The sequence below is a fragment of the Charadrius vociferus genome, unplaced genomic scaffold (assembly GCF_000708025.1).
Source record: "Charadrius vociferus isolate BGI_N301 unplaced genomic scaffold, ASM70802v2 scaffold477, whole genome shotgun sequence".
NCBI lineage: Eukaryota > Metazoa > Chordata > Aves > Charadriiformes > Charadriidae > Charadrius > Charadrius vociferus.
Genome location: NW_009649449.1, coordinates 5368120 through 5374281, shown reverse-complemented (window position 1 = coordinate 5374281; position 6162 = coordinate 5368120).

The window sequence follows — 6162 nt, the reverse complement described above, 5'->3', positions numbered from 1 at the left end:
GCCTGCCACTCGGACCTCCCGCCTTCATCATTTTAAACACGTCCTCATCTGCTTTTCTTCTGTCCCTGCAAACTCCACCCGGAGCTGACGGTTCGGTTCAGCTCCTGCGGCCGTGAGTACCGACTCCGCGGTTGTGGTGTCCCCTGTGCCGTGGCTGCGTGGCCGGCAGCCCTCCTGGGGCTCCGCAGCTCCCGCCGTTACAGCGGCGCTCTGGGGAACAGGGGCTTGAAATGCCGCAGGTGAGCTCGACAGGAGAGTTTCCCATGGAAAGCAGTAAGGGTTGTTTGAGAAAATTAATTGAATTTATTTGACAAATTCTTGCGGATCTAGGGAGCAAGTGCAGATATACCTGGAAGAATCGCTTCAAAGAAAGCCTATTGAGGCTGCTGTCACTTGTTCTGCTCCTTTTTCATATTATTTTCTTTTTTTCTTCTTGAAACCGATACAAACTGGCGAGCCAGTGAAAGAGGACTTCATCTCATCCAAAAGCAAACTCAGCGGCACCTGGCGTGTTCTGGAGGATCTCAACAGGCTTTCATTGTCTGGCCGTGCCGCCGCCTGGGCAAATTTAGCACATAGCCAGTGGGCTGCTTTCACAGGAGTGCTGCGATTTCGGGAGAGCTATAAATTTACATTCCCCTGTAATTGCAGCAGCACACCTTAGTGCTGGTGCCGTAGCGAGAAAATGGTTCTCCCCAGCGCACTGGGGACTTGGCAAAGTCGCTGGCACAAACAGGATGATGAATGTTAGATAACTTGCGTGTTTCGCAGGCTGAGCCTAAGTATTGAAAGAGCAGCATCCCCGCAGAGGGGCTTAAAATTATCTTAAATCTAGGGAATGTTTTCCCCTCTGCACGCTGGGATTTGCATGGGGACCTCACTTCAGCGTTAATGGGATTTGTGGGTATGTGGGATAAGTAGAACACATCTTAATGCACTGCACCCCTCACATCTCTTGTCTAAGTAAAATGAGTTTGAATTTTTCATCTTAATCGCAGATTTGTGATCTGCAATAGACATTCTTGTACTGAAAAGCATCTGCTCTTGGATATGTTCCACCACATAGCTTGGGTTGGTGTTTCCAGCCTGTGGCAGGGGTGTCTAAAAGAGGTCCCTGCTCTGAACATCCCCGGTTCGGGTAAGTGGGTGGCCACTGGGGCGCAGTGGGGGTGCCGCGGGCTGGGTGGCAGCGAGCCCGGGGACCCCCCGTCCTCGGCCAGCCCCCGGCGGCTGCAGCGCGTCGGGCAGCTCCTCGTACCGCTTGGGACCGGGCTTCCCCAGCCTTACCGGCAAAGGGATGGTTTTGGCTCTTGCTGCTACACAGCAACTGTAGGAGCACTCTTTAAAGTTGCTGCTGTAGTGGAATAAAAAGTTATCTCCAGCCCTGTAGGGATTTGGCGAAGATGCTGGCAGAAAAATAGTTTGTAATGAGCTTTAAGACACATTAATGAAGAGAAGTATAATTATTATTACTGAGTTCAATTACAGCCCCTGGATTACAAATATTCTCCCACAATCCCTCAAGAAAGGAATGCATCTTGTCTCCGCAATTAAATAAACTGCGTATGAAGGGGAGGGAAGAGGATTAAACTACAGAAGACAGAATTGCTTCAACTTGACTGCGGTGGCCCCTCTCATCCTCCCCACCAGCTAGCTGTGCTTTGAGGAGAAGGATCCCTGCTCGGCGCAGCGCAATGGCGACACAAACAGTCCTTGGGAAACTGGTGGCTGGCTCCCTTCCAGAGTCTCAGGCATCTGTAATGCAGCAGTTGCCATGTTAGTAGAATCTAATAAACTCCTTTGTGAAATATTTATGGAAGTGCACACCTGTACATTTCTGCTTGCCAAAGATGCAACCCAGGCACTTCTTAAGGGGCTTTTCCTTCCCTGGTTACTGAGCGTAGAGACAAAATTGAGGAATTCGCATGTTTCCCGCAAAGAAGCGTGACCGAAAGCACAAAGCGGTGAGAAATGTGTAGCTGGAAATGCAGAGCGTTGCCAGGGGTCAAGTGCTGGGGAAGCTGCACACTGAGTGCAGGGAGCGGGACCTTGACAACGCGGCGGAAATGTCAGTAAAAACAATGTGCTCCCCGGAGAACGGCGAGATCCGGGGGCCGGAGTAGCTACTGATGTGCCTTTGGGCTCCTCGGCCAGAGAAGCTTGCCTCTGGAGAGCTCTGAGGAAGGAGAAGCCGGTGTTTCGCTGTGCGCTGAGCAACGAGGGGCTCTGCATTTCTTTCACTGGCAGTAAGAAATCCAGGAGCGAGAGGATCACCCCGGCGCGGATGCGCGGTGGGAAAGCAGCAGGCTCCCACCCAGGGCCGGAGCAGCTCTGCCGCTGCAGTGCCGGCGGAGCAGGGTCAGCTAACACGCCGGGGACGGCACAGGCGGTCCACGGAGCAGCGCCGCTACCTCGGAGGACGGTGCGGCTCCCGGAGCACTGCGGGATGCTCCACACCAGCCAGAGCTGGGGGTTTCGTGTAGCTCTACTGTTTGCTGCTTTCAACCCTAAAATCTATCCCCAAACACTTCTGACATCCAAACGCACCAAGTTAAGCACGAGAGCAGAAGCCCTTGGTGATGCTGTGGCTGGTTTTCTGCAGGACGTGAAGAAGCAAGGACCAGCCTTGGCAAGTGTACGGGCACGCGTGGAGACGGTGGCGGCAGCGGGACTGGGTGAGTTACCAGCTGCCGCTTAGAGTGCTGCCTAGGAACCCGATTTCTTCTCCTATTAAGCAGGATGACAAAATCACAGCCACGCGTATTGTAGCAGCTTCTCCTTAAACATTGCTATTGTCTGCAGACAGAGCGGTTTGTCTGCCTGCACTAGTCGTCCCTGGAAATGACAGAGCTTGTTTAAATTCTCTCAGAACCTGCTATCTGAATACATTCCTTGTGCAGCCTGATCGTTGTTAAATCTTTCCTGCCTAACCTGGTTTACACACTGTTTCAGGGCTTGTTTTTGATCGCACCGGCTGTAGGACACTTGTTCGTACTGTGAACCCTACTTCTTTGTTCCTGCAGGTGTGCTGCCCATGGGGAAACCTTTGTCCAAATAATCTCAGATTCCCCAAAGAGCGCGAGCTGCTGGCTTTGCTTTCTAGTTGAAGTCACAGCAAGGAATATATAGATTTATTCTTCTGTTCATCGGTGGCTTTGTATTCGTGTGTCCTCACATCAAATCAAAGTGTCAAAATAACATCTGCAGTGTGCCAGGCACAGCCCATGGCCACTGGACGGGTACCTGAGGAACAGATATTTTTAGTTGAAAAGGCTAACCAGCAAGGGTTAGTGAAGAAGACGACGCAAGACATGCGCTAAGAAGAAAGTAATGCACAAGCTTTTACTAGAATCTGAGAGGACTGGAATTACACCATCTGTCCCTGTGGTTGCTGCATCTCTGCGCCAGGCAGCCCCGGAGCAGAGCCACCGCGAGCGGGGTTGAACGCCTGGCTAGAGACACCCGTCCTGGTGACAGCCCGGCGCCTGGCCGGGCGCTCGGCCCCGCGTGCCCAGACAGCAGTGTCCGGCGGAGAACGCAGTCCGCATCGCCACGCACCTGCCCCCGGTGCGGGAAGCGGCAAGGAGGGGGGCAGAAAGATGCGGCAGTCCGGTTTCTAGCTACATGGCAGCGTTTGTGCTACTACAACACTCCTAAGCTCGAAGCCTTCTTCCTCGGTTTTATTTAATTCTGACTCTGTTCAGGTATTAAGCGCTATCACTGCACACACAGAGCCCCAGAAACTCGCTGCTCATGAAGGAGTTCACAGCTGAAGTCTTTGTCCGCTTACGTGATTAATCTGTGTGAAGTGCAGCTATTGCGCACCGGGACGGCGTCTGCACAGTCGCACCGCGTTTTCTTTCCAGTGTGCGAGCGGGGCAGACAGCAGGGCACGCGGCTGACCCTGCCAAGAGGTAGAAGATGGCTTCAGCGCTGTGGTGTTGTGTAACAGAGCTACTCCTGGAAAAAAACTGCTTCAACAGAGTCAGTACACAGGAGATCCACCAGCGAGTTCTTGATGGAGGCACACTTGCATGTAGAAAATACTTAAACAGATTGTAATGAAGATCTGGCTTCATTACTGGAGCCTCGTAGGGCTGATAACTGAATCGCTCCTGTTGCACTGAAGTCCCCAGTTGGAGCGAATGCGCAAACGCACGGCGCTCCAGGATGCTGGAGCAGTTGTCTTAGCATGAATCCTGCCAATGGTACAATATTGCTTGCTGTTGCATGAACAGAACATGTCTCCTCTGATTGTTTTTTCCTGCTCTTTTGAGATAGATGCTGTCTGAGGATCCCCACTGGTGGAAGGTCTTCTCTGAGGTACAGTTACAGCTCTTTACACGTAACCTCTGGCATCGGTAATGGAGGGTAAAAAAAAAAAAAGTCTAAGTGCTTTTTGGATGAAGTGTGCTCCTTTTCTGGAAGGAATCTGTGAGACTTGACAAGAGACTGACGACGGTGGCCTGTTCCATGGGCCCGCTGTAGGGTGTTCCAACTGTAATTATCCTTTTTTAATTTGGGGAGTTATTGAACCATGAGAACATTCCTGGAGCGGCTTAAACTCCCACTCCTCTAAGAGAGCAGGGAAAAAGATGCCTGTTCAGGAAAACGCTGATGGCTTTTTGCTCTGCTCAGAAGGTGCTGAAGGGCCCATCCGCCTTCTCCATCTCAGACTGGTGATCACCAGTGGGGACCGCACCGCTGCTCGAGCCAGCTCTGTCCTTGGAGATGGCATTCATCTGCCCGGCAATCGGTGACTCTTAGGAGCCGAGAATTAAATTGTTGAGGCTTTATAAACCTTATGTATTGAATTATCACAAGATAAGTGACAGAAAATGAGCAAGAGCTAATTATATGACAGAGAGGGAGAGTGCCACTGCATAGCAATCATTTCAAAGGCAAATAGAAATATTTATAGACGCAGGACGGCAAAACTTGCCACTGCGCTCTGACACGAGATGTGCTATCGATTCACAGAGCACCGCTTCAGGATGGGGCTTTGTCAGTCATGTGGGCCACAGCTCTGCTAAAAGGTAAGTCTCGTCTCAAGCTAGGCTCAAAGGCAGGTGCTACTGGGATAAAATCAGAACTTAAAATATCCTGAGGACCTTCATTTTCACTCCCACCTTAGAACTCCCCATCTATATTGCTCGCTGACGACCAGTGCCGCTGCGAGGGTGTGCAGAGATGACCCCCATCCCAAGTCGCCCCACTGCACCGTGCCACCGGCTCTGAGGGAGCGCGTGCCCCGTGTCCCTTCCAAGGGAGGGCCGGCCACGGCTCTGTCGGGCTCGGTCACCTTCAGGCAGTGCTTGCTGCTGTCTCATAAGCCCAGATTTCAGGGGCATGCGTAGTTCACGCAGGCGTTCCTTTCCCATGGCTCTGGCTCCCCGGCACACAGCCTCCCGCCATGTGTCCGCTCCTTTCCGCACCCAAACCGAGCGCTGCGAAGGGAAGGGCTGGGGGAGAGGAGAGGAACGCCATCCCGAGCGTCTGCATATGCCGACAGGTAGAAAGACTTCAAAACCGATAAACATCTGAGAGCGGCCACCCTGAAGTCACCCTCCCGCAGATGCTCCCCTGCGTCAGTCCGGAGTGTTGTCCCGTGAGCGGGAGCAGCGGTGCAGCAGAGCTCAGCCATGGCGCGGTGCGCTTCCCCAGCAGCGGCAGGCTTGGCCCACGCTATTTTTGCACTGCTAGTGGGGACTGACTGGTTCTGATGGGAGCCAAGAGAATCTGCTATCACCTGCAGATAATAGAGGGAAGAAGATAGTTCATTCCTATCCCAAAAGCAATCTCCGCAGGCGGGTTTTGAGACAGGTTTCCAACCACCTCCCTTCGGAGACCACCAAGCAAGCTTTAAAGAATCCTTTATATTTTTAGCAGCAACATAATAGTCGTGGAAATTTAATAAACTTCACCATCAAATATTTATCCCATTACAGTGGCTCAAGTAATTTAAGCTGCTGAAATCAACATTGTGGTTTTATTTTTAATCAGCCTTGTGTAAAACAGCCTCTTCTATCAGTGTCAGGTGCGTACGGAACAGTTGCATTTACTCAAAGCGTTTTTAATCTCCCCAAAGAAATGATGGTAAATAATGTACAACATTTACCAAAATGTTACCTGTCACCGGTAGAAAATCTAGCCGGGGCTGGG